The following is a 25,870-nucleotide window of genomic DNA, read 5'->3' on the forward strand; positions in this document are numbered from 1 at the left end:
CGATGGGAAACTGGAATTGTATTCACTGAAATTGTAGCCAGATGAGCTCATCGCAGGGCACCCAGTGTGAGTCTGCCATTCCTCCTGCCCCATTGCTCATCCTCTTCAGTTACAACTGGTGGCCAAGGCTGTGCTTTTGTGATTGTAGAATTATAGAATCCCTTGGGTGTGAAAAGTGTCCACTTGGTCCAATGATTTTGCACTGATCCCCTCTCGAAGAGCATCTCACCCATTCCACCTTATCCCATAATCTCCCATAGCCAATCTACCTAACCTGCACATTTTTGGACCGAGACTGTGGAGGACATAACAGACCATGACAACACAGACTGTGGAGATTATTCCAGCCCTCCCCCAAAGTGATCCAGACAGCGTAGGTTCAGCTTAAGCACTCCAATGTGATACTTCATGCAGCAGCGTGGCTTTTTCCTTGTACATTTGGTACACCAAGTGCACAGTTGAACATGGGAACCATGAAACAGATGATCAGCAGTTAGTTATCATCACCCAGTAGACTCCCTCTGGTTTCTCAGTGTAGCTCAAATGCTGACACTCCAGGGGACCAGAGGGGATTATAAGCATTGGGACTGCTGCCAGGATACTGACACTAACCAGTCTGTGCAGTGACATACCAACTGAATATTGAGGGACTGGATAGCAAATGCACACATGTTGTCCACAAAGTGATGTGTGCACTGACAATCTGCACCATAGGAAACCTGTCCAAGTTACATCTTTACAATAACTGTCTCTCTTCGGATAAAGAGAATGTGATGTATACAGCTCTCATCACATTACTACGACAGTGAACAGAGATAGTGGAGATGCTCTCTCCCTCTACTGTTCAATTCAAAATAACTCCTGGTCATTACAACTATTGGCACATGATTGACTGGGCTCCAGTGCTTCTCCACTGAGAGATTCCAATTAAAAAAAAAGAGATGTCAAGCACACTGTTCCGTGGTGATGTTGTGGTTGACAGAAAATTGCTCCCTGAAAACTCAGTGGGAGGTGAATATGGCCTCCCACTGAAATCCCTTCTCCTCCTCCTTTGAATGCTATTTGAATGGCGAAAGTTTGCAGAAAATTACAGCACAGAAGGATTTGGGAGTCCTCCATAAATCACAAAAAGCTAGCATTACGAGTTCAGAAGGTAATAGAGAAGGCAAACAGAATATTAGAATCAAAGAAGCCCTACAGTGTGGAAGCAGGCCATTTGGTCCATTAAGTCTTGAATGCCCCTTGGAAGGGCATCCCACCCTGTATTCCCAATGACTAATATACCTAGCCTGAACTCTATAGGCAATTTAACATGGCCAATCCACTTGATCTGCTCATCTTTTGAGTGTGGGAGGAAACTAGAGCACACAGACACGGGGAGAATGTGCAAACTCCATCACAGACAGTCACCCGAGGAATCGAACCCAGGTCCCTGGTGCTGTGAGGCAGCAGTGCTAACCACTGAATCACCATGCCACCCCAATGCTGATCTTTATATAAATAGGGAGGTCCTGCCAAAATTACACAGTCAGCTGCAATACCGTGCGTAGTTTATGGTTTCCTTATCTATAGAAAGATATGCTGGCATTGGAGGCTGTTAAACAGAAGATTACACAAGGCACTAGTCAGCTGAAATACTGTGCATAGTTTACGGTTTCCTTATCTAAAGAAAGATATGCTGGCATTGGAGGCGGTCAAACAGAAGATTTCAGTTGAGGAGGAATTTTCTTATGATAAAGGGTTGAATAATTTGGCCGATACTCATTGGAATTTAGTAAAATGAGAGGCAATGTACCATATATACTGGAGTAATAGTCAGATATTTTTTGACTACTTTTTAAGGTTAAATTAAATGGTTGACATGAATATTACTTTTAAGTGGCTGAAATTCATGGCTGTCAAAATTCATACCATACCATGAGCAGAAACCCAATTGAACTCTAAACAAATAAAGAGAAAAAAAACAATGAATTACAGTAATGCTGAAAACCCAGGGGAGAGCGTGACAGCCTGCACACTGGAAGACCTGGAGCAGAGCTCAATGAGCGACACCCTGATGCATAAATGTTGATCTGTTCTCTGTGAAGAACTAGGTCAACTTTTACACAAGCTATATGGAAAATCCCAGATTTCTTTTGACAAAAACAGGGATCAACCTTTACATGAGATCGACTATTACTCGCATATATACTGTAATCGAAACACGCAAGCTTCTTAGGGGACATAACAGGGTAGATTCCAAGAGGTTGTCTCTCCTTTGTGGTAGAGTCTAGGACCAGAGGATATAACCTTAGGATAAGTGATCACCCATTTAAGACAGAGATGAGCTGATAGATTTGTTCTCAGATGTTTCGTCACCATATTAGGTAACATCATCAGTGAGTCTCCGGTGAAGTTCTACCCCACTTGCAATTTATCTGTCTCGGTTTGTTGTGGTGGGTGACATCATTTCCGGTTCTGTTTCTGAGAGGTTGGTAAATGGGGCCCAAGCTGATGTGTTGGTTCATGGAGCTCCAATTTGAATGCCAGGCCTCTAGACATTCCCATGTGTGTCTTTGTTTAGCCTGTCCCAGGTTGGATGTATTGTCCCAGTCAAACTGGTGTCCCTCTTCGTCTGTGTTTATGGATACCACTGACAGTCCATTAACAAAGATATGGATTTGGACCCCAGTTATCAATCTCTTAGAAACAGAACTGGAAATGATGTAAACCACTACAACAAACTGAGACAGATAAATTCCAAGCGGGACAGAAGACCAGCACTTCAACGGAGGCTCACTGATGATGTTACTGAGCATGTTGATGAAACATCTGAGAACAAATCTACCAACTCAGTGGGCAAATTTACAACCTGATCTACGACCTGAGCTACAAATCTTCTCCAAAATCTGATGAGGAGAATTTCTTGTCTCAGAGGGTAATAAATCTGTAGAGGTCTTGGCTGCAGAGGGCTGTCGAGGTCAGATCATTGAGTACAATCAAGGCTGAGATAGATATTTAATCAATGAGGGTATCAAGAGAAATGGCAGGAAAGTGGAATTGAGGGGGATCAGATTGGCCATGATCTCGTTGAATCACAGAGCAGACTCAATGGGCTGAATGGCCTACTTCTTATATCTTATCGCTTATTAGAGGATCATACATTCACAGCTAAAAGTCATAACACCAGGTTATAATCCAACAGGTTTATTTGGAAGCACTAGCTTTCGGAGTGCTGCTCCTTCAGTAGGTGATCTACTCTCTACAAACAAAAGGAATGTGTTCAAACTTTCTTCTTTTTCAGTCTATGGGAGTTTGCATAGTCTACAATTGCCTGTTATTTTATCCATTGTAATGCCTCAGGCAAGCGGAGTCAATTTGCAGATGAGTTGGCACCCATTTCTCTTGTACTTTCAGTTGTTGTGATTGTTTGAAATTTGGCATGTTTGCATTTGCCCTGATGAGTGCAAGAGAAAGGCTTTGGCAACATGTTTCTCTTTACAGCAATATTCAAAATAAACTCTAAAAAATATATTTCTGCGAACACAATATCTAAAACTCTGACTTTAAGAATGAAGACAACCAGGAGGTAAATGGTGACTATGAGAGCCAGTGTATGTTGTTCCAAACATGCCCATATTCCTGTAATACCAAGTTCAGTCAGCAGAGGCCACTGCTGCACCATGTATCATTCGCCAAGGCCTTTCTCCTATTTGACACAAACACAGAAAACTCAATACTATCATTATAACATAGTTGAAGTCACAATGATGGTTTTTTGTGCAAAGCAAGGTCCCAAAAAATAGGACAAACTCAAAACAGCGGAATTATCACAGCCAGAATGAGGCCATTCAGTCCAGTTTGTCTGCTGCAAAAGTGCAATTCACCACGTGCCGTTCTCTGCATAACCCTGTTGATCATTTCAGATAACAATCTGACTCCGTTTTGAATGCTTCAGTTGAATCTGACCATCAACAGTTCTCCAGCAGTGCATTCCAGTCCCTAAATACCAGAGGTCTGATCAAAGATTTTGTCCTCAAATAACTTTTGCTTCTTTTGCCAAAATTGTGCACGTCAGCTCACTCTCCACAAGGAGAGGGCTCAGGACCTTCAGATGAAAAGATTGATGCTCTGACTGGGCTGCTGCGAAGGCAAACCATAACAATGGTCAATGACTAGACTGTTTTGTTGGAAATCCTGGACGAACACCCTTCATCATCTTCTGCTAAAAGGAACTCAGAGAGATGATGTAAAAGGTCTCTTGTTTCCTACACTGCACATAGGACTTAACTGTCCGGAAGCCAGCAGGTTCACTCAGGACCCAATGTGGCAGCAGACCAGTTAACACTGATAGCAAAGGGGTAGAAATGTGAAGATGGAGTGAAGGTCAGACCTGTTGGTATCAGGCGCTCGCTGTGTTCCTTACAGTACAGGTAATCCTGCATTATGGAGCAGAGATCTATGAGAATCTCTCCTGTCATTCTTTCTGCCACTTGTAGGTAAATCATTGTGGCCTGGCTAACTCATTTACTGGATATCTCCGTCTGCCTCTACATTTCTTCATTGTCTGAGTGCTGGGAAGCCAGCACCGGTTCTTGTGCAACATACATACCCATCAGCACTCAGGGGATGGTGAAGGGATGAGTGGATACTTCCCAATTTTCCCCTGTCCTTTACAGGCAGATTCCGAGGCTTTTGCCCCTCAGCTCCTCGATTATGTGATACCAATTTAAGGAATGGCCCTTTGGTACCTCAACTGCACACTGCCACTTTACAGTTCTGTTCTTCAGTCTGAAGTGAGCTTCCTGCCTGATGCTATGGGCCTCAGGAACTGAGCTGTCTGCCTTTTCCACACAGAGAAGAAATCCCAACCATCAATAGGTTACCCTGTGACTCCGTCTCCTGGATGTCAAAAGAACTTCCACGGAAATGACATTTGCACATTCTCAGCTTTCACTGAGTGGTTAACTAAAGGCATGGGAGGGTGGTCAACACTCATTGAATTCAGGAAATTACATTAAATCCTGGTAGTGCATTGCACATAATTTAGAATTAAGCATCCTGCCATGGATGTGTAGTTATGATATCACATATTTTGTACACAGAGGCTAACCAACAGTAGGCCTTTTATAAAATGGTTCCCAGAGGTCACATGACTTGACAGTTGCAAACTGTAGAGATGAAACCAACAGATAGTGAGGCCTCCCAGTCGTTCTTGTCCTCTATCACAGACATCTTATACAACAGCGTGTGGGAGAGGCTGGGCCAGTTGTTATCTCTGGATGAGCTGACCAATGTCCTCAAAAAAACCACCCCGAAGTGATGTCTTACCAGCTGAGTTGTATTCGGCTCTATGGGACTTAATTGGCCGGGACCTGCTGGAGATGTACAACATATGCTCTGTCAGACTTCGTGAGTCAATCTATGAGGAAAGGTAGCATCACCCTCATCTACAAGCAGAAAGGGAAAAGGGGAGAAATTAGAAATTGGCAGCCAATATCATTGCTGAATGCAGGCTACAAAATCCCATCTAAGATCATCACTCAGCAGATCAGGTCTGCTGTAGGAATGGTGATTCACCCTGACTAAACCTGTGCTGCACTGGGCAGGATGATCTCTGAGAACTTTGTGCCACTCAGGAATACGATTGCCTACAAGCAGGACACAGAGGTGGATGCCTGCCTCATCAGCCTGGACCAAGAGAAGGCCTTTGAAAGGATATCACAAGCATACATGTGGGATGTGTTCTCCAAAATGGGCTTTGGGGAGGGAATCTGTAATTGGATCCGATAGCTCTATGTCAACATCATTAGCACAGTCTCAATTAATGGGTGGGAACCAGAAAGCTTCCCAATCAAATGTGTAGCCAGGCAGGGTTGCCCACTCTCACCTGTCTTGATTGTGTGTTGTATAGAGCCTTTTGCTGAGTCCATCAATAAAGGTGTGAGCCTGAAAGGAACAACATTTCCAGGCAGTGGAGGTTTCCAGGCAAAGCCTCCTCACACGTGGATGACATTGATGTTCTCTGCCCGGATCCGCTGTCAGTGCACAGATTCATGAGCATCTGCTACTAGTTTGAACTGGCCTTGGGAACCGTGGAAAATTGAGGCAAGATCGAGGCCATGTTCTTTGGGAACTGGGCTAACCAATCCTTCATTCCCTTGACCATCAGGACAGATTATCTGAAGGTGCTGGGAATATAGTTCGGAGGATCCAAGGCATGTGCAAAGTCTTGGGAGGAGCGCATAGCCAAAGTGAAGCAGGAACTGCTCTTTTGGGAGCACCGCCTTTTCTCCATTGCAGGTAAAGACCTGGTCATCAGGTGTGATTAGATGTGCACTTGTGATGCCAAAGCATACAAGACTGTGAGCCAAGTGTGAGAAAATGGGATTAGAATATGGTTAGAGTGTGGCTGTTTTTTGCCAGGGCAGAGTGAATGGGTTGTAGTTCCTTTTTGTAGACTTTTATGATTATATTGGTTCTACCCATTTTACTGATGTCACCCACAGTCCGAAGATGGAGACAAGGATTTCTACTCTAGTTTTCAGAGAGAGGAGATGGATCTGTAACAGCAGTCTCAAAATTTTTATATCTGACCAAATGTAGTTGTACTTATTGCTATTGTGCCATACGTCTTATCAAAGCACAGCATGTCTTGTGGACATCCTACAGTGCTGTATCACTAATCATGAGCTAAGAAAAGACAAACTGAACTACCTGAAATAATGTTTACCCGGTACCACCTATTGCTAGAGGTGACAAATGCATTAAAACACCAGGCGTGGTCATCTGTGAAAGTATCACAAACACTTCTCCTCAACTGCCAGGGGAGATGACTCACCCACTGACGCTGTATGGGCTGGGAAACATAAACACCAACTTTAACATGAGAAGTTGTTAAATTAGGTTAAAAATGAAAAGGAGCTCTTTCCCCATGGTAGTCAATATTTAGAATAAATTCCTCCAGCAAAAGTACTTGACCTTGATCATAGACTTCCTTCAAAGAGAGGTTGTGTCTTGTGCTGGGAAATGATGGTGGAGCTGAACTGGTCAAATGATGCAGGTTGTTTCTAAGCTGCAGCCTACAAGTGTCATCCATTGGTACATTTTATCACTGAGCTCTCCTCCCAGGAGGGCAGATATTGTACACAGTTTCCACAGGATGTGTTGTGTGTGGTCTATGGAAGGAGACTTGCTGCTCCTCTCCCTTGTAAAATTGATGTTTCTCAGTATACTCTCAGAAGGTGCTTGTCCTATAGCAGCTGGCAAGTGCCAATTATAAGACTGGCCATCAGTTATGAAACTGGCAGAGAGTCATAGTCAAAGTTGAACAGCATGGAAACAGACCCTTCAACCCAACTCATCCGTGTCAACCAGACATCCTGAATTAATCATTTCCCACTTGGCACTTCCTCTAAACCCTTCCTATTCATATGTAGACGCCTTTTAAATATAATTGTACCAGCTTTCACCATTTCCTCTGGCAGCTCATTCCGTACATGCACCACTCTCTGCATGAAACAGTTGCCCCTTACGTCTCTTAAATGTCTTTCCCCTCTAACCTTAAAACTGTGCCCTCTAGTTTTGCACTCCCCTAACCTGGGAAAAAGACCTTGACTATTCACCCTGTCTGTGCTCCTCATGATTTTATAAATCTCTGTAAGGTCATCCCTCAGCCTCCAACGCTCCAAGGTAAATAGCCCCAGCCTATTCAATCTCTCCTAGAGGTCAAGCCCTCCAACCCTGGCAACATCCTTGTAAATCTTTTCTGAACTCATAGATTCCCATTTCCTGACTCCTGTGATTTACAAAGAAACATTCAAATGTAAGTAAGGTGTCAATGGAACATGAAATAGCCAGGGACCCAGGTTCAATTCCACTCTCAGGCGACTGTCTTTGTGGAATTTGCACATTCTCCCCATGTCTGCGTGGGTTTCCTCCAGGTGCTCCGGTTTCCTCCCACAGTTTCCTCCACCAAACTGCAGGCTAAATTGCTCAGTGTCCAGGGATGTGTAGGCTAGGTAGGTTAGCCCATCAGCGTTTTTTTCCCCTTTTTATTTTTTAAAATTTTATTAAAGAAAACGACAGTTTACAAAAAAACAGTTAACATTAACAGCTGTAGACAGAGAAACATCAATTTTACAAGGGAGAGGAGCAGCAAAGCCAGGCCCCAAACCCTATTGAACAAACAGTTTTCAGGGAAATGAGAACAAACCTCAAATCCCAGTTTCACTCATTACAAAACAGTCACAATGACATTTGTACATACAAGACAGTCCGATTACATTTTTAAAAATTGCATAAAATACAGACCCCCAGAAACTCAGCAAACACCCCTGCCATCCCTCCTACCCTCTGGCCACTCTAAGGCAGCCTGCCCCATGCACCTTCTACTCTCAGTCCACCCCATGCCCCTTCCAGTTCTTGGTCTGCCCTGACACACCTTCCGACCACCTCTAGGACAGCCCATCGTGCTTCCCCAAACCCCCCAGGACAACAGCAGTCAGGACGGCCTACCCACCTTCTGGCCATCTCTAGGACAGCCTGCCCCAGTACCAGCCCGGGGTGACAGCGCTGTGGATGGCCTACCCACCTCCCCACTCTCGGTCTGCCCCTATGTAGCATTGGGATCTCACCCACCCCGAAGCGCCATCTGGCTCTCGGCTGCTCTGACACACCTTCCGACCACCTCTAGGACAGCCCGTCCTGATTACCCTTTCTTGGGACGACAGTGCTCCCAACAGCCTTCCCACCTTTTGGCTCTCGGGGTGACCGGCATCAGGATGGCCTACCCACCCTCCAGCTTTTGGGGAGTCTACCAACCTTCAGGTTCACAGGATGGCCTACTCACCCTCTGGCTCTCAGGGTGACAGCTTTCAGGACAACCTATGAGCCTCCCAGCTCACAGTAAGGCCTGCCAGACCCAGGGACACACAAAACAGTGCAGGTGATAACCCCAACAAGCAACATGACAGAGTCAATTATCAGCAAACAGAGTCCTTTCTGGTACACACAGAGTCCATTACCATAAGCAGTTTTCTTCAAGATGTACAGTCCATTCCCAAGAATATAGTCCTCTTTCAGTATACAAAGTGCATTGTCAGAAATGGAATCCACTCCAAACTGCTGAGTCCATTGTTAAAAAGAGTTCACAACTGAGGGCAGAGTCCACTTTTGAAGGCAGCAAATGCACATCCAACCGCACACAGGTGTTCAGTCTCCATGGAGACCTGGGCCATCCATAGAGGACCAAGCCCACTCACTTTACATTGTAAAGGTGCAGTTAACTCACAGGGCTTTGGTCCACTCCCGAAGACAGGGTCCACTCCATAACTCGAGGATACAGCAAGTGCTCACATCCCAGCACACACAGGTATTCAAATCTTCAGCGGCCCAGTCCTAGGGCTAGGCCTCCCCCCAGGAACAGCTCATCTGGTAAGGTGTATTTTCTCACAAGGGCTCAGTCCAAACATCAAAAAAGAGTGAAGACACATACAAAAAAACCAAGAAAACTAGAGTCCATGGGCTAAGCCCTACCACAAAATCAACATACGCTTTTTCTCTTACTTTGAGAAAAGGACAAACACACAGGCTGCATCCAGCAGTGAAACAATCCCCTAATGAGAATTGAGTTATACCTGAAACACATTGACTGTGTGGATCAGACAGTTTAGAAATCAGTCCTCACTAAAGAAATTCCAGCTAAATAATTCAGCCAGTTCAGGAATCAGGTTTCCCCCCCAAAAAAGAAGCAGAAACCAACAGTAACACACTGATTGTGGCCCATTCAGCCAAGAGTCAGTCCCCTAAATTAAGAAGACTCTGAATCTCCTGTTTTTTTAAATTTCATTAAACAATTCACAGTTTACGAAACAATTAACATTAACAGCTATATACAAAGAAACAGCAATTTTACAAGAGAGAGGATCAGCAAAGCCAGGCCCCAAACCCTACCGTTCAAACAGTTTTCAGGGAAATGTGGATAAACCTCAAATGTCAGTTTCAATCATCACAAAACAGTAACAATGACATTTGTACATAACAGACAGTCCAATTACATAAAAAAGTGCATACAATACAGTCCCCCAGAAACCCAGCAGGCTTCCCCCCGCCGTCCCTCCCACCCTCCGGCCACTCTAAGGCCGCCCGCCCCTACGCAGCTTCCAGCTCTCGGTCCATCCTGACACAACTTCCGACCACCTCTCAGACAGCCTGTCCTGGTACCAGCTCGGGGTGACAGAGCGGAGGATGGCCTACCTGCCTTCCGGCTCTCAGTCTGCCCCTACGTACTACTGGGCTTTCATCCACCCCGATGCGCCATGTGGACTACCCTGACACACCTTCCAGCCACCTCTAGGTCAGCCCATCCCCTCCCCTGGGATGACAGTGTGCAGGACAGCCCACAAGCCTTCCGGATCTCAACCTGGCCCTACACACCTTCTGGCTCTCGGCTGCTCTGACACATCTTCCGACCAACTCTACGACAGCCCGTCCCGATTACCCCTTCTTGGGACGACAACGCTCACAACGGCCTACCCACCTTCTGGGTTTTCTAACTGCTTCTCAATTTACATAATATTCAGCTGCTCCATCTTTCCTGGCAAAGTGTGTAACCTCACATTTTACTACATTATATTCCATCTACCAAGATTTTGCCCCCTTATTTAACCTATCTATACCACTCTGCAGACTCTTTTTGTCATCCTTGTCTTCCCACTTATTTTTGTATCATCCCCAAACATTCACATTCCTCATTCAATTCATTAATATATGCTGTAAATAACTGTGGCCCTGTGGCACTCTACTAGTTACAGGTTGCCATCCTGAAAAGCGCCCCCTTATCAACTCGGTCTTTTATTAGTTGGACAATTCTTTATCGATGCCAGTATACCACCTCCAACACCATGGGCTTTTATCATATTAAGTAGGTTAATGTATGGTACATTATCAAATAAATTCTAATAAATTTGTCAGGTACTGATCCCTCCTTCTTGAAGCCAGGCTGACTCTGCTTGATTATATTATTTATTTCTAAATATTTGGCCGTTCTTTCCTTTATACAGATTCTAATGTTTTCCCAATGACAGACGTCAAACTAACTGGCCTAAAGTTATCAGTTATCAGTTACGGTCTCCCTCCTTTTTCAATTAGGCTATTACATTGGCAGTTGTCCATAGTTTTAAGTAAGAAGAAGTCAAACGTAATATAACAAGTTACTTTTGAGAAAATGATGCCTTTCTAAAATAAAGATCAACAAGCAGAGTGTATTAATGCCTGAAGCCATGTGGGAACATCTGATTTCAATTTTAAAGACATGAAAATATTTTAGTGGGCAGTAAAATTTGTCTTGAATGTAATAGAATCGTAGTAAAAAGGTTTTCTCACTTCCGATGGGAATAACTCACCTTGGGTATATTTCAATATAATATATTTGTTATCCAAGCAGGCGATAGTGAAAGGAAAGTCCAGATGACTCTCATAAGTCAAGAGCTTCCTCTTCGAGATTTTCTTATGTAGCCTTTGAATTTTCTTTTAAAAGAAATGAATTTGTTAGTCCGGCCACCACTGGAGATATCAAGATTTTACAGAGGTGAGACAGAGATCCCTATCTTTGACCTTTTGATGCAATTACTTTGAAGTCAAGAAAATATGGGATGATATAGCTTACCCCTGCTCCTTATGTGTATATTAGTATGTAAATTCATATATTGGAATACCAGTGCAGAAGTGATTTGTTACATGGGAAGTAACCACCATATAAGAGTAGGCATGAAGCTTCAGTGAAGACAGGTCTCATACATGTACAAAATGATTATTGTGCCTGAGGACCAAGAATGCACATTATCAATGATCAAGACATTGATACCCAATCCATAGGAAAACTGGTTTTAAGACAATCAAAGTGGTAATGGTAAGTGGGAGTGAAAAGCAATTATGGGTTGCAACAAGAGCAGCCCAAGGAGAAAAAGTAATCATAAGAATTATCCAATAGATGGATACATGAAAAGAGAGAGCTGGAGAAACTTTTAAATCCAGGCATTAGCAACCAACGTAAGTGTCCATACTTGCGTACCAAAAGTCTAGAAATTAGCACCACTCTGACAAATGGGTGAAGAATGTCACTGAGGAGAGAGAGAGGAACTCAGGAGTTCAGGTACATAATTCTTTGGAGTTTGCATCACATGTAGACAAGGTGGTTAAGAAAATGTTATGCATGCTTGTCTTCATTGCTCAGACCTTTGAGTATAGGCGTTGGGATGTTGTGTTGAGGTTGTAAAGGACAGGGTGAGGCCTCTTCTTGAGTACTGAGTCCAGTTCTGGTCGCCCTGTTACAGGAAAGATTTTATTAAGCTGGAGAGGGTTCAGAACAGATTTACCATGATGATGCAGGGAATGGAGGGTTTGAGTTATAAGGAGAGGATAGATAGGCTGGCTCTTTTTACACTAGTGTGTAAACAGTTGACAGCTAACCTTATGGAGGTTTATAAAATCAGGAGACAACAGACAATAGACAATAGGTGCAGGAGTACGCCATTCTGCCCTTCGAGTCTGCATCACCATTCATTATGATCATGGCTGATCATCCTCAATCAGTATCCTGTTCCTGCCTTATCTCCATAACCCTTGATTCCACTATCCTGAGAGCTCTATCCAACTCTTTCTTAAACAAATCCAGAGACAAGAGCATTCCACAGACCCACCACTCTCTGGGTGAAGAAGTTTCTCCTCATCTCTGTCTTAAATGGCCTAACCCTTATTTTTAAGCTGTGTCCTCTGGCTCGGGACTCACCCATCAGCAGAAACATGTTTCCTGCCTCCAGAGTGTCCAATCCTTTAATGATCTTATATGTCTCAATCAGATCCCCTCTCAGTCTTCTAAACTCAAGAGGATACAAGCCCAGTCGCTCCAATCTTTCAACATAAGATAGTCCCACCATTCCAGGAATTGACTTCGTGAACCTATGCTGCACTCCCTCAATAGCCAGAATGTCTTTCCTCAAATTTGGAGAGAAGAACTGCACACAATATTCCAGGTGCGGTCTCACCAGGGCCCTGTACAGCTGCAGAAGAACCTCTTTACTTCTATACTCAATCCCTCTTGTTATGAAGGCCAGCAAGCTATTAGCTTTCTTCACTACCTGCTGTACCTGCATGCTTGCCTTCATCGACTGGTGTACAAGAACACCCAGATCTCTTTGCACTGCCCCTTTACCTAACTTGACTCCATTTAAGTAGTAAGCTGCCTTCCTGTTCTTGCCACCAAAGTGGATAAGCATACATTTAGCCACATTAAACTGCATCTGCCATGCATCTGTCCACTCACCCTGTAGTCTCCTAACATCCTCCTCACATTTCACTCTGCCACCCAGCTTTGTATCATCAGCAAACTTGCTAACGTTACTATTAATACCATCTTCGATATCATTAATATATATTGTAAAAAGCTGCGGTCCCAGCACTGATCCCTGCAGTACCTCACTGTCACCGCCTGCCATTCCAAAAGGGAGTCATTTATCACTACCCTTTTCTTTCCTGTCAGCCAACCAATTTTCAATCCAAGTCAGTACTTTGACCCCAATATCATGCACCCTAATTTTGCTCACTAACCTCCTATGTGGGACTTTTTCAAAGGCTTTCTGAAAGTCCAGGTACACTACATCCACTATATCTCCCTCATCCATCTTCAGAGTTACATCCTCAAAAAATTCCAGAAGATTATTCAAGCATGATTTCCCCTTCATTAATCCATGCCGACTCTGACCTATCCAGTTACTACTATCCAGATCCAGGAGGGGTATGGATAAGATGAATGGCAGGTGTCTTTTGCCTAGGGTGGGGGATTTCAACACTAGCGGGCATACATTTTTCCAGGTGAGAGGAAAGAAATTTTAAAAAGACATGAGGGGCACTTTCTTTTACACAGAGAGTGGTTCATGTATGGAATGAACTTCTAGAGGAAGTGATGGATGCAGGAACATTTAAAAGACGTTTAGATAAGTACATAAACAAGAAATGTTTGGAGGGATCTGGGCCAAGCGCAGGCAGATGGAACTAGTTTAGTTTGGGATTATCGTTGACACAGACTGGTTTGACCAAAGAGTCTGTTTCTGTGCTGTACGACTTTATGACTCTATGAGTATGGTAATCTATGGTAATTGTATTTATAGTATTTAATTTGGTCATTCAGGTTCCAAACCTAGAATGTCCAGCAAAAGCTGTAAGAGAATCATAAATTAACCAGGAGCCGACAAGGATTGGTATTGTAAAAGGAAAAGGCAAATCCAGTTCGAGCTGTTCCTCTGTGTCTTTCTATCAGCATGTTTGCCTGTGAGAATGTGACAGGATATACCTAACCGAGAAGATGATGAAGAAGCCAACAGTGATACAGCGAAGCCAAAGAATGTTGAAGCCAGCTGTGTCCATTCTTTTTAGAATTATGTATAAATAAGTCTTCCTTTGCCTAATGTGCAACAGCAAGGAGCTTAGGAGCAGACTCACAGAAACTTAGAGAGATAGAAGCTTGAGATTTTTAAAGAGTGATTTTGGCAAACTTCAAATGGGGGGGGGGAGAGAGCGCGCGAGGAGAGAGAGAGGGAGAGACAGAGCAAGAAAGAGGGAGAATGAGAGCGAGAGCAAGAGAGCGAGAGAGAAAGAGCAAGAGAGTGAGAGCGGGACAGCGAGAGATAAACTGTGAAGAAGACAATTTGGAGTTTGAATATCTTGTCTGCATCCTTGCAACAGACAGTTTTGACTTTAACCATCTCTGGACTCCTAGTATGGATTTGACAAGTGTGGCACTGGAAAGCACAGCAGGTCAGGTAGCATCGGAGGAGGAAGAGGAGAGTTGATGTTTCGGGCATAAGCCCTTCCATCGACTCTCCCACTGCTCGGATGCTGCCTGACCTGCTGTACTTATCCAGTGCCACACTTTTCCAATCTGATCTGCAGTCCTCACTTTCTCTCCTAGCATGGATTGTGACCCCTATTATCATCCTTCTCTATTCTCTTGACAATGTAGATTCACTTTAGCAATTTATAGTCAAGTCCTCAATTGATGGATCATAGAATCCCTAATGTGTGGAAGCAGGCTATTCGGCCATCGAATCCACATGAACCCTCCAAAGGGCTTTCCACCCAGATTCCTCAGCATATCACTGTTGCCCTTCACCTCCCATGGCTAATCCACCTAGCCTGCTCATCCCTGGACACTACGAGAAATTTATCATGGTCAATCGAAACAACCCTGCACAACTTTGGATTGTGAGAGCAAACCAGAGCAAACCCATGCACACACAACGAGAAAGTGCAATCTCCACACAGACAGTCGCCTGAGACTGGATTTGAACCCGGATGACACTATGAGGCAGCAGTGCTAGCCACTGAGCCAACGTGCCACCCCCATGCCACTGAGATGTCCATGAAAATCATCACATGAAAACCATCACTACAGAACTTTTGGAAGATAAACTTATATTATGGCTATTGGATAGCCTTTATCCATTAACGGGTTACAAATAGGTTTGGGATGGTGCAATTTTTAGACCCATTGCTGAGTAGAGGTGTGCAGAACTTATTGAACCAGTGGGGACAAAGCAAAGCTCATTGTTACCATTAAGTATACAGTGCAGTATTGAGCTACATACAGTAGACCAGGCTCTTATCTGAATCTCAGTTTGCTCTGGGTTAGATAATCCCCACAGATGAGCACTGCAACAACAACTTGCATTTAAATCACAATTTCAACATTTCAAATCACTCAAAATTCTTATGGCTCTTGTTTGCAGATGACACGAAGATTGGTGGAATAGCAGAAAGCGTAGGAGACTGTCAAAGAATACAGGAAAATATAGATAGTTTGGAGAATTGGGCGGAGAAGTGTCAGATGGAGTTTAATCTAGGCAAATGTGAGGTGATGCATTTTGGGAAGTCTAACTCTAGAGCGAACTATACAGTAAACGGAAGAGCCTTGGGAAAAGTTGATGGGCAGAGAGGTCTGGGAGTTCAGGTCCATTGTACCCTGAAGGTGGCTGCACAGGTGGATAGGGTGGTCAAGGCGGCTTTTGGTATGCTTGCCTTCATCGGACAGGGTATTGATATAAGAGCTGGCGGTCATGTTAAAATTGTACAAGACTTTGGTTCGGCTGCATTTAGAATACTGTTCACAGTTCTGGTCGCCACATTACCAAAAGGATGAGGACGCTTTGGAGAGGGTGCAGAGAAGGTTTACAAGGATGTTGCCTGGTATGGAAGGTGCTAGCTATGAAGAGAGGTTGAGTAGGTTAGGATTGTTTTCATTAGAAAAAGAGATTGAGGCGAGACCTGATTGAGGGACCTGATTGATGAAGGGTATAGACAGGTAGATAGAGATAAGTTTTTTCTCAGGGTGAGGGATTCAATAACGAGAGCTCATGTGTTAGGTGCAATGAGCTAAGTGAGAGGTGAAAAGTTTAAAGGGGATATACGGGACAAGTACTTTACACAGAGGGTGGTGGGTGCCTGGAACATGTTGCCAGCTGAGGTAGTAGAGGCAGGCATGGTAGATTCATTTAAGGTGCATCTGGACAGATGCATGAGTAGGTGGGGAGCAGAGGGATACAGATGCTTAGGAATTGGGCAATAGGTTTAGACAGTGGCGTTGGAGGGCTGAAGGGCCTGTTCCTGGGCTGTAAATTTTCTTTGTTCTTTCTTTGTTCTATCATAAAATTGACATTGATACATGAAAAAGGAGCCATTAGGACAAACACCTGAAAGCTTAGTCAGAGAGAGAGACTTTAAGGTGGACTTCAAAAGGGAAATGGAAATGGAGAGTCTTAGGGAAATTCCAGTGCTTAGATTCTAGACTGCTGTACGTAAAGGCGTTGATAATGGACGGAAGGATGTAAAAGAGTTTTGGAGCAGAGAAGGTTGAGGGAAGGCCTGATAGATGTATATAAGAATATGAGGGGCATGGACAAGGTGAATAGAAAGCAGTTGATTCCCCTGGTCAAAGGGTCAATAACAGTGGGACATAATTTTAAGGTGAAAGGCAGGAGGTTTAAAGTGGTTTTGAGAAAAAAACCTTTTCACCCAAAGGGTGATGGGGTCTGGAATGCACTGCCTGGGAGGATAGTTGAGGGAGGAAATGTGGAACTTTTAAAAAAGTACTTGGATGAGCATTTGATGTGTCATAACATTCCAGGCTATGGGCTTAGTGCAAGAAAGTGGAACTAGTAAAAGTTGGAGCAGATTTTTGGTGGTAAGGACTCAATAGACCAAAGGGCCCCTTCTGTATACAGAATGATTCTGTGAGATTGTGTAGTGTTCTCAGAGGGTGGCAGGTTAGAGGAGGTTACAAATAGAGGAGGGCAAGTTATGGAAAGATTTAATACACCGATGACTTTTTAATTTGAAGATTTGTCAGTCCAAAACCCAATGTGGTTTGGCGAGTGTAAGGATGAATGACGAACAGGAAGATGCAGGTTAGAATATAAACCGCAGGATTCTTTCTTAGCTCAAGTTGTCAGAGAGTTAAGAATTGGATCAAGTCTGGACATTGTTAGAAGGGACTCCACATCAGCTATCCATTCACTCTTTACTGGAGTGCTTGCATGCAAATAAGTCGTAGGGATGGAACAACAGCTCAGCAATACTAACATGGGAATTCCAATGACTGGGTGGGAACATCAGTCAGTGAGTTTCAGCCTATCAGGGGTTGCCAGCTCATTTTTCACATGATTTTAATTTTATTCATTTATGGGACAAGGCTGTCGCTGGCTAGGCCAGCATTTATTGCCCGTCCCTAATGGCCCAGAGGGCAGTTAAGAATCAACTTGAGTTACATGTAGGCCAAACCAGAGAAGGATGGCAGTTCCTTCCCTCAAGGACATTAGTGAACCAGATGGGTTTTGCTCAAAAGTCAAATCATGGGCATAATTAGACCCTTAACCCCACATATTTATTGAATTCAAATTCCACCATCTGCCAGGGCGAGATTCAAACTTGGGACCCCAGAACATTATCTGGGTCTTTGGATTAACAGTCCAGCAATAATATTACTCAGTCATCACCTCCCTCTTATCTGGCTTGGTGACCTCTTTCTTGAAATGAGTGGCAACATGATGCTGGGAAGTGGCAGAAAGTCAGGAAGTTGCTGGTCCAAGTTAAATGCAGGATCTAGAATTTGGGATAGATAATGGTTCACAGCTGGGGTCAGGACTGCAGGATAGGACATAAGAAAGTCCTTTCTTCTGGGTACTGAAGGCTCACTCTTGATTGAACATAGCTGGATAGGGCCTCTTCAGTCTTCTGACCTGGACCAGAGTCCATTGTGGGCAACAAGATCTTTCCAAGATGCAGAGGTGCATCCTAATTTACATCAGCATATACTGCCTCATACACTTAAGAGATAGAATCATAGAATCCCTACAGTGTGGAAACATGCCATTTGACCCAAGTCCAAACCGATCTTCTGAAGAGTAACTCACCCAGACCCATCCCCCTACCCTATTACTTGACATTTACCCCTGACTAATGCATCTAACCTATACATCCCCGAACACTTTGGGCGAATTAGCATGGCTAATTCACCAAACCTGCACATCTTTGGATTGTGGGAGGAAACCAGAGCACTGGAGGAAATACACACAGACACGGGGAGAATGAGGGTGGAGTTCAAATTCCTCTCTTATTGCTGCAGCATCTATAGGAACAATAGACAAGACAACGAAGTGAAACAAGCAGAACCTGTAGGCCGACATGAATCAGTTGGATATAATTGGAGGAGGTAATAACTGACACTTACTACAGAGCTTGTGAAATACTTTAACCTTGTTCCAGTATAGGTAGTACAAGCCCATCATCACAATGGAATCCTTGATACCAGCATAGCAATGGATGATAAACATGCTTTTCATATTGTTGACATCCACCTTAAGTAAATAAGCATATTGAAATGTACCCAGAAAGCACAATTCATTCTGTACTGTGCTGATTCAACACAACCACTCTTTCTCTAAATTTAAAAATCACACAACACCAGGTTATAATCCAACAGGTTTATTTGGAAGCACTAGCTTTCGGAGGGCTGCTCCTTCATCAGGTGGTTGTCAACCACCTGATGAAGAAGCACCACTCCATTAGCTAGTATTTCCAAATATACTTGTTGGACTATAACCTGGTGTTGTATTGTGTTTTTAAACTTTGTACACCCCAGTCCAACTCCAAATCATGATACTCTCTATAACTTCCTCTGTTTCGTCAATTCTGGCTATCCTATAAAATTACTCAGTCAATGCTAAAGCGTGAGATTGAGTCATACCACACAGAAATAGACCCTTCAATTCAACCAGTCCATGCCAACTACAATCCCAAAACCAGTCCCACCTGCCTGTGCCTGGCCCATATCCCTCCAAACATTTCTTATTCATGAACTTCTCCAAATGTCTTTTGAACATGGTAACTGTATCTGCATTTTCCTCTGGAGGTTCATTTCACATGTGAATCACTCTGTGTAAAAGAGTTGCCCCTCATGTCCTTTTAAAATCTTTCCTCTCTCACCTTAAAAATGAGCCCCCTGGTTTTGAGGGCAGCCCACCCTAGAGAAAAGACTCTTGCTATTCACCTTATCCATACCCCTCATGATTTTGAAGACCTCTATAAGGTCACCCCTAAATCTCACCTGCTTCAGTGAAAAAAGGTTCCGGCCTATCCAGTATCTCTCTATAACTTTAACTTTCCATTCCCAGCAAAGTAGTGGTAAATCTTTTCTGAACTCTCTCCAGCTTAAGGATACCCTTCCCATAACAGGGAAGTGAGAAATGCACACAGTATTCCAGAAGAGCCCTCAACAACATCCTTTACAACCTCAACATAACTTCCCAACTCCTGTACTGAAAGATCTGAGCAATGAAGGCAAATGTACTATACACACTCTTAACCACATTGTCTATGTGTGACGCAAACTTCAAAAAATTATGACCTGAACCTCAAGATCGCTCTGTTTTACAACACTCCAAGGCCCCACTTTTAATTGTATAAGTCCTGCCCTCGATGGTTTTGCCAAAATGTAATAGGTTACATTTATCCAAATTAAACTTCATCTGCCATGACCAGCAGTTGCCTTGAGAAACAACCTTTTGAAAAGACTTTTTTGAAAAGATTAAACGTCTGCCTGGGTGCTGCCACAGCCAAATCTGGCACATCCACAGAGCAGTCTGTGAGCTGTGAATTTGTATAGCTCATTTAGCACCCCCTCTTTTACATTTCAAGTGTTCCAATTTGAAAATAACCCGATGCACATCTTTTAGCTAAAAGGAGACAAAAGTTCATTTATTTCAAAACTATTTCCATTGGTTGGTCATTCAATTAAAAGTGATAAAGTTGTTAGCAAACAAAATAAACTTTAAAATAGGTACAAATACAACTAATTTATAAAAAATGAAATCAAGAAATGTTATCATGGCAGGCCGGGTACGATTGAAGATTTCTCTTTTCGAGATGAAGGGATTGAAAATCTGAAGTCAGAATTCAGCAGCTGCAATAGCTTGTGTAGTCAATTTGAGGTTTTCCCCACAGTTGGAACTGAATAGAAAAGTTTCTGGGAAGGCCTGAAGGCTTGTTTATTTTTTTGTGCAGGTTCAGCATCACAGCTCTTCATCTGGTTTTCCTTTACCTATCCCTCGGGTGAGTTCTTTTTCTCTCTGTTGGGAGACTCAGAGTTCTTCTCAAAATGGTGTCTTCAGTCTCTCATCATAACCAATGCAAAATGGCCACTGTGTCAACTGCAATGTAGCATTGCTCCTCAAAGCAAAGTGAATTATGCTGAAATTTCTTGCAGTATTCGTCCAGTTTCTGGTTCTCTTTGGATTCTTACATCTTCAGAAACACAATTGAATTATAAATTTCTGATTGATTCTGCGATAACATTCCAGCAAATTTGCTGATCAAAACAGCAGTCACATCTTGGAATCATGTGTGGAAATCACCAGCTACACGGAGGCGGTCTTTCAATGACTCCCTAATGTCAAAATGGGGAGAGCCTGTCCTTTCCAGAGGCTCCATGTCCAAGGAGAGGCCCACTTGCCGTCAATGCCTGCGCCTGCAAACTTAGTGCCACCTAGTGTTCACCTTGTTATATGGGGGTGCCAGCTGTACAGCTCAAAAAGCTATATGCGCTGCTGCTCTTAATGAATGTTGTTACCATCATCCTTTGTTAGTGCAAGAAACTGGAGGGCATGCTTGATCTGGTGTGACAGATGAAAATTTGATGGTCTAACTAAAAGTCTCTTAGAGTAAACAAGTACATACTAGCAACTAGATATGGCCTGCTTTCTAAAGTCAAGGGATTACAATCTTATGTGCTCCTCACTTAACACTTGAGGCCCCAGTGTCAATCTGTCGACATTGCAGTCTCTCTAATATTTCAGGAGGTGCTAAAGATGAATGTATTATTCTGGATAGGACTTTGGCCAACATAGCACTTGACATGATAGAAACATTAAGCAATGAATTACAGAATTATTACAGAGAAAGAGGCCATTCCGCCCATCATGCCTGCACCAGTCACTTACCCTCTATATCCCCCATACCCTTCCACACCATTTTTACCCAAATAATTATCCAAAGCCTTCTTGAATGCCTCAATTGAACCTCTCTCCATCACATTACAAAGCATTTCATACCCCAAATGCCAGCTGTGTGAAAATAGTTTATCTTTCTCAAGCCACCCATTTGGGGCAGCACTGCTGCCTCACAGCTCCAGGGATCTGGATTCGATTCCACCCTGGGCGACTATCTGTATGGAGTTTGCACATTCTCCCCGTACCTACCTACGTGAGTTTCCTCCCAGTGTTCTCCTTTCCTTCCACAGTCCAAAGATGCGCAGGTTAAGTGGATTGGCCATGCTAAATTGCCACATAGTGTCCAGGGATGCGCAGGCTAGGTGGGTTAGCCACGGGAAACGCAGGGTCACAGGGATAGAGGATATGTCTGGGTTGGATCTTCCTGGATGGTCGGTGAGCACTCGATGGGTCGAATGGCCTGTTTCCACACTGTAGGGATTCTATCCTCCTTTTGCACAACATTTTAACCCTACAGTGATATGCCATTCAGCTAGAAACTATATTCTGACGCTGAGTTCAAATAACAATCGGACCATGAGGAGGACTGTGTGCCGTAAGGGGCGGTGTCCTCGAAAATTACATCAACTTGTTGTTTGCAAAACCACACCTTCTCCCAGTTCCCACCCCGGGAAGCTATGTGTGAGAGATTGAGAAACAAACAGGTAACCGGTCTGTACAGCTGCATTGTCAGCTTGAAGGCTAAATGTATTGCATTACAGATCCCTTCTGCAAGAAGCTGTAGCGTTTCCAACATTCACTACAAGTAATTATCGCTCGATTAGTAGAGGGGAAATCTGGAAGCAGTCATTTTCCCACCAACACCGAACAGGTAACTCTTTCAGTTGATACACCGGACAACGGTTGGAGAGTTGGGGTAAAGTTACAAACACAGTGGCGGAGAAAGAGGTTTTGATTCTAACACAAGCTTGTGAAAGAGGCTTTTTTAAAACTTTTTTTTATCGGAATTTAAGTGGATTTATCTTATTTCAGATTTTACGAACCCTCTGAGCTGAGAGTTTAGGTCTGGCAAGTTGCACCTTGGAGTTGTTCTTTAAAGAATATGGAAATCTTCCTTTTGTTGAAAACCATTCAAACGGGCCGTGCCTCAGTTTCCTGATGTTGCACTGGCGGCAGTGACTGGTTTATCTGAATGTCATGGGCGAGGGTGTGAATTAATCCTTACTTGATTCCGGGCTAATCTAGGCACATTCCTTGTTTAAAAAAAACAAAATTTCCATCAAGGTGCTAGGGGGACGTGGGACAATGACACTCCAGCGCACAGAGGCCAGTAGGAACCAATTTATAGCGAAATTTTGGTTTTGGGGACGGTTCCTCATGCCTGAAACGCTGAGTATTTCCCTAATGACGCTACCTGAATGACTGGGTGTTTACAGCCTTTATTTTTCCGAGAATCTGACAGCCAGTTCCACGGAAGCGGGTGGGGGGATAGGTTTTGCCAGACATGCAATGCTCCGTCATTTTATCACTCCAAACAGGTGGTACAGGAATAGTAGAGGTGAAAATGTGTCCTATAATTGTTGCCTCAGAGCATCAATTGCTTTATTATACGTCCCTTCCCCTCAGACTATATTTGGAGTATTGTGCGGAGTTTTGGGCCCTATCTCAGGAAGAATGTACTAGCCCTGGAGCAGGTTCAGAGGAGGTTCATGAGAATGGTCCCAGGAATGAAAAGCTGAACATATGAGATATGTTTAAGGACTCTGGGTCTTTATTCAATGGAGTTTAGAAGGATGAGGATGAATCTAATTGAAACTTACAGAATACTGAATGGCCTGGACAGAGTAGATGTTAGGAAATGTTTCCATTGATAGGAGATACTAGGACCTGATGGCACAGACTTAGAATAAAGGGAAGATGTTTTTGAATGGAAATAAGGAGAAACTTCTTCAGCCAGAGAGTGGTGAATCTGTGGAATTCACTGCCACAGAAGGCTGTGGAAGCCAGGTCATTCTGTACGTTTAAGATGGAGACAGATAGGTTCTTGATTGTCAAGGGGATCAAGGGTTACAAGGAGGAAGCAGGAGAATGGGGTTGAAAAACATATCAGCCATGAATTGAATGGCAGAGCAGACTCGATGAGCTGAATGGCCTAATTTCTGCCCCTACATCTTATGGCCTTATGTCACTGGGATGCAAGTCTGTCAGATTAGGACAAGCCATGTTCTGGAGATCTACCTGTTTAAACACTGACATAATCCCAGCTGATGGTAAGACTGGATAAGTCAAACTCCAGAATGAAACCTGGCTCCATAAACCGTAAGGCTTTTTTAAAATGCAATTTGATTACCGTTTTGGTCAGTCACAGAACACACTCACTGTCCTGATTTGGAAATATATTTCTGTTCCTTCACTTTTACTGGGCTAATATCCTGGAACTACCTTCTTAATAACATCTCCAGCAATTTTTGTTTTACAACATCCACAGTTCTTTCAGTTTTTATTCCCTAATAACACTGTTAGTGTACCTATAGCAAATGGATGGCAGTAGTTCAAAAAGGCAGCTCACCAGCACCTTCTCATGGCAACTACGGATTGCCAATAAATACAGCTAGCCAATAAATCCCACACTCCATGAAGGAGTGAGAAAAGAGATTGCCAATGTACTTGAAACAAAATAATTTAAGTTTATCACACAAGACTAGGTAAATGCTACATAGACAAGTCAATCTGAAAACATGACAAACAGCAAAAAGTAAGATTCAACCACCTTTCTTGTACAGAAACTCAACCACAGTGAAGAATCACTCCTGTCTTATCTCCTACTCAACTGAAGAAGTTGCAGGCATTTCCTTTCAGTGAATTTCTCCACATTGACCAGAAGTGATTCTCACCACTACTGTCTTTCGTCAAGATTCACATAAATACCTCGCTGGCCCTGTTCCACTCAACCATAAGTCTATCTCAGGGCTTTTACATGTCTTGTCAACTTGGACTGCTAAAGCAGATTAAGATTTCCTTCCAGTTCTGATGGCCAGATCTGCCAAAAGATAACAGGTTTTAGATCAGAGTGGTGCTTGAAAAGCACAACAGGTCAGGCAGCATCCGAGGAGCAGGAAAATCGACGTTTCGGGCAAAAGCCCTTCATCAGGAGTAGAGGCAGGAAGCCTCCAGAGTGAAGAGATAAATGGGGTGGGGATGGGGAGCATCTGCAGTCCTCACTTTTGCCCTGCCAAAAGATAACAGGCATTCTGCTGTTACAAACCACTTCTTCTGAACTCGACCTGCTTCTGGCCACTAGCCTCTCCTTCTATACATTATAAAAGCTCAACTTGATAAATACTTCAGTCATTATTTCACCAGGTAGCTTATCTCGTCACTGAGCTTAAATTGTATAATTTCTTGTTTTGATCCACTGATGAAAAGAAAATTGAGATTCTAATCCTTCAAAAGAACATCGGAACAGGAGTAGACCTTTCAACACATCAAACCTGTTCCACTATTCAATACAATCATAAATTATTGAACATTTCAATGTCTTTTACCTACTCCATCTCATAACCCTTTTACGTCTCTAGTATTCAGAAATGATTTGAAAGAAATTCTGGGATTTGCATATTAATCAATCGAAACTTGTTCTTTCATTTTAACTGATGAAAGAATTAAGAGCCACCTTAGGTATGTTCAATTCGTTCGCACGAGTTGTATCAATGTTTGATCTTTTTCATACAAACTCTGTGTCTCAGGTCTTCCTCTCTCACTACCACCTGATGAAGGAGCAGCACTCCGAAACTAGTGTTTTCAAATAAACCCCTTGGACTATAACAGTGTGATTTTTGACCTTGTCCTATCCAGTCCATCACCAGCATCTCTACATCACATCTATCTTAAACATGTTTAAGGACTGAGCTTCCACATCTCTCTGTGGTAAAGAATTCCAAATGTTCACAACCCTTTGAGTAAAAATAATTCTTCTCATATCAATCCTAAGTTTTAAATTGTGACTCTGTTTCTAGACTCCTTAACCAGGGTAAACATCTCACCTGTGTCTATCCTGTCTATCCATTTAGATAATTTGTCGGTTTCAATCACATTCTTCGAAACTCTAGAGAATACAGCGATGGTTTGTCCAATTTCTCTTCATGAGACAGTCCCATCAATCCAGTAACAAGTGAACCTTCATGGCACTCCATCTCCCAAATCACCTCAGCCAAATTCTGCCTCTTATGTTCATAATTTCCCTTATCTGAATTTAACACCCCTGCTTCAGATTGAATTACCTCACTTTCAATCATAGTGTAAAATTCTATCCCATTGTGATCACCCATTCTGAA

General features: G+C 43.2%; 1 protein-coding gene across 1 annotated transcript in view; it reads left to right on the forward strand.

Moving 5' to 3' along the window:
- Nucleotides 1-22,245: 22,245 nt before the first annotated feature.
- The window catches only part of LOC132824016 (endonuclease/exonuclease/phosphatase family domain-containing protein 1-like), a 65,901-nt gene continuing 62,276 nt past the window's right edge, over nt 22,246-25,870 (forward strand). Inside the window, exon 1 of the mRNA XM_060838245.1 lies at nt 22,246-22,407. The gene's annotated coding sequence lies outside the window, so the exon portion shown is untranslated. The remainder of the gene's footprint in view (nt 22,408-25,870) is intronic.

The sequence above is a fragment of the Hemiscyllium ocellatum genome, chromosome 17 (genome assembly GCF_020745735.1).
Source record: "Hemiscyllium ocellatum isolate sHemOce1 chromosome 17, sHemOce1.pat.X.cur, whole genome shotgun sequence".
Classification (NCBI taxonomy): domain Eukaryota; kingdom Metazoa; phylum Chordata; class Chondrichthyes; order Orectolobiformes; family Hemiscylliidae; genus Hemiscyllium; species Hemiscyllium ocellatum.